Source organism: Triticum dicoccoides, chromosome 5A (assembly GCF_002162155.2).
Source record: "Triticum dicoccoides isolate Atlit2015 ecotype Zavitan chromosome 5A, WEW_v2.0, whole genome shotgun sequence".
Lineage (NCBI taxonomy): Eukaryota > Viridiplantae > Streptophyta > Magnoliopsida > Poales > Poaceae > Triticum > Triticum dicoccoides.
Window position 1 is genome coordinate 345240635 of NC_041388.1, and position 11210 is coordinate 345251844.

The following is an 11210-nucleotide window of genomic DNA, read 5'->3' on the forward strand; positions in this document are numbered from 1 at the left end:
AGCAACAAAAGTCTTGCCTTCGGATCTGTGATAGAAGGTGTATCCAATAGTTTCCTTTGGATATCCTATGAAGACACATTTTTCTGATTTGGGTTCGAGCTTATCAGGTTGAAGTTTTTTCACATAAGCATCGCAGCCCCAAACTTTCAGAAACGACAACTTTGGTTTCTTGCCAAACCACAGTTCATAAGGCGTCGTCTCAACGGATTTTGATGGTGTCCTATTTAACATGAATGCGGCCGTCTCTAGAGCGTATCCCCAAAACAATAGCGGTAAATCAGTAAGAGACATCATAGATCGTACCATATCTAGTAAAGTACGATTACGACGTTCAGACACACCATTACGCTGTGGTGTTTCGGGTGGCGTGAGTTGCGAAACTATTCCACATTGTTTCAAATGTAGACCAAACTCGTAACTCAAATATTCTCCGCCACGATCAGATCATAGCAATTTTATTTTCTTGTTACGATGATTTTCAACTTCACTCTGAAATTCTTTGAACTTTTCAAACGTTTCAGACTTGTGTTTCATTAAGTAGATATACCCATATCTGCTTAAGTCATCTGTGAAGGTGAGAAAATAATGATATCCGCCATGAGCCTCAACATTCATCGGACCACATACATCTGTATGTATGATTTCTAACAAATCTGTTGCTCTCTCCATAGTACCGGAGAACGGTGTTTTTTGTCATCTTACCCATAAGGCACGGTTCGCAAGTACCAAGTGATTCATAATCAAGTGGTTCCAAAAGCCCATCAGTATGGAGTTTCTTCATGCGCTTTTTACCGATATGACCTAAACGGCAGTGCCACAAATAAGTTGCACTATCATTATCAACTCTGCATCTTTTGGTTTCAACACTATGAATATGTGTGTTACTACTATCGAGATTTAATAAGAATAGACCACTCTTTAAGGGTGCATGACCATAAAAGATATTACTCATGTAAATAGAACAACCATTATTCTCTGATTTAAATGAATAACCGTCTCGCATCAAACAAGATCCAGATATAATGTTCATGCTTAACGCTGGCACCAAATAACAATTATTTAGGTCTAATATTAATCCCGAAGGTAGATGTAGAGGTAGCGTGCCGACTGCGATCACATCGACTTTGGAACCATTTCCCACGCGCATCGTCACCTCGTCCTTAGCCAATCTTCGCTTAATCCGTAGTCCCTGTTTCGAGTTGCAAATATTAGCAACAGAACCAGTATCAAATACCCAGGTGCTACTGCGAGCATTAGTAAGGAACACATCAATAACATGTATATCACATATACCTTTGTTCACCTTGCCATCCTTCTTATCCGCCAAATACTTGAGGCAGTTCCGCTTCCAGTGACCAGTCTGCTTGCAGTAGAAGCACTCAGTTTCAGGCTTAGGTCCAGGTTTGGGTTTCTTCTCTTGAGCAGCAACTTGCTTGCTGTTCTTTTTGAAGTTCCCCTTCTTCTTCCCTTTGCCCTTTTTCTTGAAACTAGTGGTCTTGTTGACCATCAACACTTGATGCTCCTTCTTGATTTCTACCTCCGCAGCTTTCAGCATTGCGAAGAGCTCGGGAATAGTCTTATTCATCCCTTGCATATTATAGTTCATCACGAAGCTCTTGTAGCTTGGTGGCAGTGATTGGAGAATTCTGTCAATGACGCAATCATCTGGAAGATTAACTCCCAATTGAATCAAGTGATTATTATACCCAGACATTTTGAGTATATGCTCACTGACAGAACTGTTCTCCTCCATCTTGCAGCTATAGAACTTATTGGAGACTTCATATCTCTCAATCCGGGCATTTGCTTGAAATATTAACTTCAACTCCTGGAACATCTCATATGCTCCATGACGTTCAAAACGTCGTTGAAGTCCCGATTCTAAGACGTAAAGCATGGCACACTGAACTATCGAGTAGTCATCAGCTTTGCTCTGCCAGACGTTCATAACACCTGGTGTTGCTCCAGCAGCAGGCCTGGCACCCGGCGGTGCTTCCAGGACGCAATTCTTCTGTGCAGCAATGAGGATAATCCTCAAGTTACGGACCCAGTCCGTGTAACTGCTACCATCGTCTTTCAGCTTTGCTTTCTCAGGGAACGCATTAAAATTCAACGGAACAACAGCACGGGCCATCTATCTACAATCAAACATGAATAAGCAAGATACTATTAGGTACTAAGTTCATGATAAATTTAGGTTCAATTAATCATATTACTTAAAGAACTCCTACTTAGATTTACATCCCTCTAATCCTCTAAGTGATTACGTGATCCAAATCAACTAAACCATGTCCGATCATCACGTGAGATGGAGTAGCTTCATTGGTGAACATCACTATGTTGATCATATCTACTATATGATTCACGCTCGACCTTTCGGTCTCCGTGTTCCGAGGCCATATCTATATATGCTTGGCTCGTCAAGTATAACCTGAGTATTCCACGTGTGCAACTGTTTTGCACCCGTTGTATTTGAACATAGAGCCTATCTCACCCGATCATCACGTGGTGTCTCAGCACGAAGAACTTTCACAACGGTGCATACTCAGGGAGAACACTTCTTGATAATTAGTGAGAGATCATCTTATAATGCTACCGTCAATCAAAGCAAGATAAGATGCATAAAAGATAAACATCACATGCAATCAATATAAGTGATATGATATGGCCATCATCATCTTGTGCTTGTGATCTCCATCTTCGAAGCACCGTCATGATCACCATTGTCACCGGCGCGACACCTTGATCTCCATCGTAGCATCGTTGTCGTCTCGCCAATCTTATGCTTCCACGACTATCGCTACCGCTTAGTGATAAAGTAAAGCATTACATCGCGATTGCATTGCATACAATAAAGCAACAACCATATGGCTCCTGCCAGTTGCTGATAACTCGGTTACAAAACATGATCATCTCATACAATAAAATTTAGCATCATGTCTTGACCATATCACATCACAACATGCCCTGCAAAAACAAGTTAGACGTCCTCTACTTTGTTGTTGCAAGTTTTACGTGGCTGCTATGGGCTTAAGCAAGAACCAATCTTACATACGCATCAAAAACAGAACGATAGTTTGTCAAGTTGGTGTTGTTTTAACCTTCACAAGACCGGGCGTAGCCACACTCGGTTCAACTAAAGTTGGAGAAACTGTCACTCGCTAGCCACCTTTGTGCAAAGCACGTCGGGAGAACCGGTCTCACGTAAGCGTACGCGTAATGTCGGTCCGGGCCGCTTCGTCCAACAATATCGCCGAACCAAAGTATGACATGTTGGTAAGCAGTATGACTTATATTGCCCACAACTCACTTGTGTTCTACTCGTGCAAATAACATCAACACATAAAACCTAGGCTCGGATGCCACTGTTGGGTAACGTAGTAATTTCAAAAAAATTCCTACGCACACGCAAGATCATGGTGATGCATAGTAACGAGAGGGGAGAGTGTGATCTACGTACCCTTGTAGATCGACAACGGAAGCGTTTAGCACAATGTGGTTGATGTAGTCGTACGTCTTCACGGCCCGACCGATCAAGCACCGAAACTACGGCACCTCCGAGTTCTAGCACACGTTCAGCTCGATGACGATCCCCGGACTCCGATCCAGCAAAGTGTCGGGGAAGAGTTCCGTCAGCACGACGGCGTGGTGACGATCTTGATGTACTACCGTCGCAGGGCTTCGCCTAAGCACCGCTACAATATTATCGAGGACTATGGTGGAAGGGGGCACCGCACACGGCTAAGAATATGATCACGTGGATCAACTTGTGTGTCTAGGGGTGCCCTCTACCTCTGTATATAAAGGATCAAAGGGGGGGTGCGGCCGGCCAGGAGAGGGTGCGCCAGGAGGAGTCCTACTCCCTCCGGGAGTAGGATTCCCCCCCTTTCCTAGTTGGAATAGGATTCCGGAGGGGGGGAAGAGGAGAGAGAGAAGGAAGGGGGGCGCCGCCCCCCTCTCCTTGTCCTATTCGGACTAGGGGGGAGGGGCGTGCGGCCCAGCCCTGGCCACCTCTCCTCTCTTCCACTAAGGCCCACTAAGGCCCATATACCTCCCGGGGGGTTCCGGTAACCTCCCGGTACTCCGGTAAAATCCCGATTTCACCCGGAACACTTCCGATATCCAAATATAGGCTTCCAATATATCAATATTTATGTCTCGACCATTTCGAGACTCCTCGTCATGTCCCCGATCCCATCCGGGACTTCGAACTCCTTCGGTACATCAAAACTCATAAACTCATAATATAACTGTCATCGAAACCTTGAGCGTGCGGACCCTACGGGTTCGAGAACAATGTAGACATGACCGAGACACGTCTCCGGTCAATAACCAATAGCGGAACCTGGATGCTCATATTGGCTCCTACATATTCTACGAAGATCTTTGTCGGTCAGACCGCATAACAACATACGTTGTTCCCTTTGTCATCGGTATGTTACTTGCCCGAGATTCGATCGTCGGTATCTTAATACCTAGTTCAATCTCATTACCGGCAAGTCTCTTTACTCGTTCTGTAATACATCATCTCACAACTAACTCATTAGTTGCAATGCTTGCAAGGCTTATGTGATCTGTATTACCAAGAGGGCCTAGAGATACCTCTCCGACAATCATAGTGACAAATCCTAATCTCGAAATACGCCAACCCAACATGTACCTTTGGAGACACCTGTAGAGCACCTTTATAATCACCCAGTTACGTTGTGACGTTTGGTAGCACACAAAGTGTTCCTCCGGTAAACGGGAGTTGCATAATCTTATAGTCATAGGAACATGTATAAGTCATGAAGAAAGCAATAGCAACATACTAAACGATCGGGTGCTAAGCTAATGGAATGGGTCATGTCAATCAGATCATTCACCTAATGATGTGATCCCGTTAATCAAATAACAACTCTTTGTCCATGGTTAGGAAACATAACCATCTTTGATTAACGAGCTAGTCTAGTAGAGGCATACTAGTGACACTCTGTTTGTCTATGTATTCACACATGTATTATGTTTCCGGTTAATACAATTATAGCATGAATAATAAACATTTATCATGATATAAGGAAATAAATAATAACTTTATTATTGCCTCTAGGGCATATTTCCTTCAACTAATTGGTGTAAGTGTCACAGAAACCGGTTTCTGTGATGTACTATCTTCCAATAAGGGAGCAGGTATAGTTACCTCATCAAGTTCTACTTTTCTCCCACTCACTTCTTTTGAGAGAAACTCCTTCTCTAGAAAAACTCCAAATTTAGCAACAAAAGTCTTGCCTTCGGATCTGTGATAGAAGGTGTACCCAACAGTCTCCTTTGGGTATCCTATGAACACACATTTCTTCGATTTGGGTTCGAGCTTATCAGGTTGAAGATTTTTCACATAAGCATCGCAGCTCCAAACTTTTAGAAATGACAACTTTGGTTTCTTGCCAAACCACAGTTCATAAGGCGTCATCTCAACGGATTTCGATGGTGTCCTATTTAACGTGAATGCAGCCATCTCTAAAGCATAACCCCAAAACGATAACGGTAAATCAGTAAGAGACATCATAGATCGCAACATATCTAATAAAGTACGATTACGATGTTCCGACACACCATTACGCTGTGGTGTTCCGGGTGGCATGAGTTGCGAAACTATTCCGCATTGTTTCAAATGTACACCAAACTCGTAACTCAAATATTCTCCTCCACGATCAGATCGCAGAAACTTTATTTTCTTGTTACGATGATTTTCAACTTCACTCTGAAATTCTTTAAACTTTTCAAATGTTTCAGACTTATGTTTCATTAAGTAGATATACCCATATCTGCTTAAATCATCTGTGAAGGTGAGAAAATAACGATATCTGCCACGAGCCTCAGCATTCATTGAACCACATACATCTGTATGTATGATTTCCAACAAATCCGTTGCTCTCTCCATAGTAACGGAGAACGGTGTTTTAGTCATCTTACCCATGAGGCACGGTTCGCAAGTACCAAGTGATTCATAATCATGTGGTTCCAAAAGTCCATCGGTATGGAGTTTCTTCATGCGCTTTACACCGATATGACCTAAACGGCAGTGCCACAAATAAGTTGCACTATCATTATCAACTCTGTATCTTTTGATTTCAACATTATGAATACGTGTATCACTACTATTGAGATTCATCAAAAATAGACCACTCTTCAAGGGTGCATGACCATAAAAGATATTACTCATATAAATAGAACAACCATTATTCTCTGATTTAAATGAATAACCGTCTCGCATCAAACAAGATCCAGATATAATGTTCATGCTCAACACTGGCACCAAATAACAATTATTTAGGTCTAATACTAATCCCGAAGGTAGATGTAGAGGTAGCGTGCCGACCGCGATCACATCGACTTTGGAACCATTTCCCACGCGCATCATCACCTCGTCCTTAGCCAATCTTCACTTGATCCATAGCCCCTGTTTCGAGTTGCAAATGTTAGCAACAGAACCAGTATCAAATACCCAGGTGCTACTGCGAGCATTAGTAAGGTACACATCAATAACATGTATATCACATATACCTTTGTTCACTTTACCATCCTTCTTATCCGTCAAATACTTGGGGCAGTTCCGCTTCCAGTGACCAGTCTGCTTGCAGTAAAAGCACTCAGTTTCAGGCTTAGGTCCTGACTTGGGTTTCTTCTCCTGAGCAGCAACTTGTTTGCTGTTCTTCTTGAAGTTCCCTTTCTTCTGGTGGTCTTATTGACCATCAACACTTGATGCTCCTTCTTGATTTCTACCTCCGCGACTTTTAGCATTGCGAAGAGCTCAGGAATAGTCTTATTCATCCCTTGCATATTATAGTTCATCACGAAGCTTTTGTAGCTTGGTGGCAGTGATTGAAGAACTCTATCAATGACACTATCAACAGGAAGATTAACCCCCAGTTGAGTCAAGTGATTATGATACCCAGACATTTTGAGTATATGTTCACTGACATAACTATTCTCCTCCATCTTGCAGCTATAGAACTTATTGGAGACTTCATATCTCTCAATCTGGGCATTTGCTTGAAATATTAACTTCAACTCCTGGAACATCTTATATGCTCCATGACGTTCAAAACGTCGTTGAAGACCCGGTTCTAAGCCGTAAAGCATGGCACACTGAACTATCGAGTAGTCATTAGCTTTGCTCTGCCAGACGTTCATAACATCTGGTGTTGCTCCTGCAGCAGGCTTGGCACTTAGCGGTGCTTCTAGGACATAATTCTTCTGTGCAGCAATGAGGATAATCCTCAAGTTACGGACCCAGTCCGTGTAATTGCTACCATCATCTTTCAACTTTGCTTTCGCAAGGAACGCGTTAAAATTCAACGGAACAACAGCACGAGCCATCTATCTACAATCAAACATAGACAAGCAAGATACTATCAGGTACTAAGTTCATGATAAATTTAAGTTCAATCAATCATATTACTTAAGAACTCCCACTTAGAAAGATATCCCTCGAATCCTCTAAGTAATCACGTGATCCAAATCAACTAAACCATGTCCGATCATCACGTGAGATGGAGTAGTATCAATGGTGAACATCAATATGTTGATCATATCTACTATATGATTCACGCTCGACCTTTCGGTCTCCGTGTTCCGAGGCCATATCTGTTATATGCTAGGCTCGTCAAGTTAAACCTGAGTATTCCGCGTGTGCAACTATTTTGCACCCGTTGTATTTGAACGTAGAGCCTATCACACCCGATCATCACGTGGTGTCTCAGCACGAAGAACTTTCGCAATGGTGCATACTCAGGGAGAACACTTATACTTTGATAATTTAGTGAGGGATCATCTTATAATGCTACCGTCAATCAAAGCAAGATAAGATGCATAAAAGATAAATATCACATGCAATCAATATAAGTGATATGATATGGCCATCATCATCTTGTGCTTGTGATCTCCATCTTCGAAGCACCATCATGATCACCATCGTCACCGGCGCAACACCTTGATCACCATCGTAGCATTGTTGTCGTCTCGCCAAAACTTATGCTTCCACGACTATCGCTACCGCTTAGTGATAAAGTAAAGCATTACAGCGCAATTGCATTGCATACAATAAAGCGACAACCATATGGCTCTTGCCAGTTGCCGATAACTCGGTTACAAAACATGATCATCTCATACAATAAAATTTAGCATCATGTCTTGACCATATCACATCACACCATGCCCTGCAAAAACAAGTTAGACGTCCTCTACTTTATTGTTGCAAGTTTTACGTGGCTGCTACGGGCTTTAGTAAGAACCGTTCTTACCTACGCATCAAAAACCACAACGATAGTTTGTCAAGTTGGTGCTGTTTTAACCTTCGCAAGGACCAGGCATAGCCACACTCGGTTCAACTAAAGTTGGAGAAACTGACACCCGCCAGCCACCTGTGTGCAAAGCATGTCGGTAGAACCAGTCTCGCATAAGCGTATGCGTAATGTCGGTCCGGGCCGCTTCATCCAACAATACCGCCGAACCAAAGTATGACATGCTGGTAAGCAGTATGACTTATATCGCCCACAACTCACTTGTGTTCTACTCGTGCATACTACATCAACGCATAAAACCTGGCTCGGATGTCACTGTTGGGTAACGTAGTAATTTCAAAAAATTTCCTACGCACACACAAGATCATGGTGATGCATAGCAACGAGAGGGGAGAGTGTTGTCTATGTACCCTCGTAGACCGGAAGCGGAAGCGTTAGCACAACGTGGTTGATGTAGTCGTACGTCTTCACGGCCTGACCGATCAAGCACCGAAACTACGGCACCTCTGAGTTCTAGCACACGTTCAGCTCGATGTCGATCCCCGGACTCCGATCCAGCAAAGTGTCGGGGAAGAGTTCCGTCAGCACGACGGCGTGGTGACGATCTTGATGTTCTACCGTCGCAGGGCTTCGCCTAAGAACCACTACAAAATTATCGAGGATTATGGTGGAGGGGGGCACCGCACACGGCTAAGAGAACGATCACGAAGATCAACTTGTGTGTCTAGAGGTGCCCCCTGCCCCTGTATATAAAGGAGCAAGGGGGAGAGGCCGGCCGGCCCTTGGGGCGTGCCAAGGAGGGGGGGAGTCCTCCTCCTGGTAGGAGTAGGACTCCCCTTTCCTAGTCCAACTAGGAAGAGAGAAGGGGGAAGGAAAGAGAGGGAGAGGGAGAGGGAAAGAGGGGCCGCGCCCCCCTCCCCTAGTCCAATTCGGACTCCCCATGGGAGGGGGCGCGCCACCTCCTGGGCTGCTGCCCTCTCTCTCCCCTCAGGCCCACTAAGGCCCAATACTTCCCCGGGGGGTTCCGGTAACCCTTCCGGCACTCCGGTTTTCTCCGAAATCACCCGAAACACTTCCGGTGTCCGAATATAGCCATCCAATATATCAATCTTTATGTCTCGACCATTTTGAGACTCCTCGTCATGTCTGTGATCATATCCGGGATTCCGAACAACCTTCGGTACATCAAAATATATAAACTCATAATGAAACTATCATCGTAACGTTAAGCGTGCGGACCCTACGGGTTCGAGAATAATGTAGACATGACCGAGACACGTCTCCGGTCAATAATCAATAGCGGAACCTGGATTCTCATATTGGCTCCTACATGTTCTACGAAGATCTTTTATCGGTCAGACCGCATAACAACATACGTTGTTCACTTTGTCATCGGTATGTTACTTGCCCGAGATTTGATCGTCGGTATCTCAATACCTAGTTCAATCTCGTTACCGGAAAGTCTCTTTACTCGTTCCGTAATACATCATCCCGCAACTAACTTATTAGTTGCAATGCTTGCAAGGCTTATGTGATGTGCATTACCGAGAGGGCCCAGAGATACCTCTCCGACAATCGGAGTGACAAATCCTAATCTCGAAATACGCCAACCCAACAAGTACCTTCGGAGACACCTGTAGAGCACCTTTATAATCACCCAGTTACGTTGTGACGTTTGGTAGCACACAAAGCGTTCCTCCGGTAAACGGGAGTTGCATAATCTCATAGTCATAGGAACATGTATAAGTCATGAAGAAAGCAATAGCAACAAACTAAACGATCAAGTGTTAAGCTAACGAAATGGTTCAAGTCAATCACATCATTCTCCTAATGATGTGGTCCCGTTAATCAAATGACAACTCATGTCTATGGCTAGGAAACTTAACCATCTTCGACCAACGAGCTAGTCAAGTAGAGGCATACTAGTGACACTATGTTTGTCTATGTATTCACACATGTATTATATTTCCGGTTAATACAATTCTAGCATGAATAATAAGTATTTATCTTGATATAAGGAAATAAATAATAACTTTATTATTGCCTTTAGGGCATATTTCCTTCACGACACACCTCGATCACCATGCCACCCACACGACCATGGTGACCGGACAGTGCCCGAGCCGTGTGCTCTGCCCACGAGCAGCCCGGCACCACCATCAAGGCCGCCGACCAAGCATCCGAGCCCAACCTTCGTGCACTTATACACCGTACCGATGCGGCCGGCGGGGAAGGGGCAGAAGACCCCCCCTCTACCCCAAAACAAACACCTTGGCAGGGTTGGTGGCCGCGGCGGCTAGATCTAGGCCAAGGGAATTCTGGCAGCCGCACAGAGCAGCCACCAGATGCAACGGAGGAGCACCCCTGCCCCCTTCCCGAAGTTCCCTACCACCTTCGGCAAGCCCTCGCGCGCACCAACACTGCACCATGGAGCCACCCCTGCCTATCGAGCCCGTATCTGAATCCGTAGAGGGAGGAAACCCACCCGAGTAAGCCGCAGACGAACAAACGCCGGAGCAATTCCCGCCGTCGCCGCAAGCAGACCGACCGACCACGCGGTTGCAGTCACGCCACTGCAAGCCACCTTCACATAGAGCCCACGAGGACCTCCACCACCACCCCGCGACACCCGCCGCCGCATGGGACCAAATCCTCGTGGATATGACCGGAGGCGCGCCAACCCTTCACGAGCCAATCTGGCCCGAGCGCTCGATCCGAACCTGCCGCATCCGCCAACCCCAGAGCAGCGTCGTCGCTCCGTTGGCCCCCGCCGTAGGCCAGCGCCCCCAGATGAGCGGCCCACACGCGCCAGTCGTGGATCTCGCACGGCGGGGAGACAAAGGCCCCGCCACCGCCCTTGCCAGCCGGGCTTTGCCCCCCGGCACCTCTGGGCAGCGGTGAGGGAGGAGGTGAGAGGCGGTGGCGGCT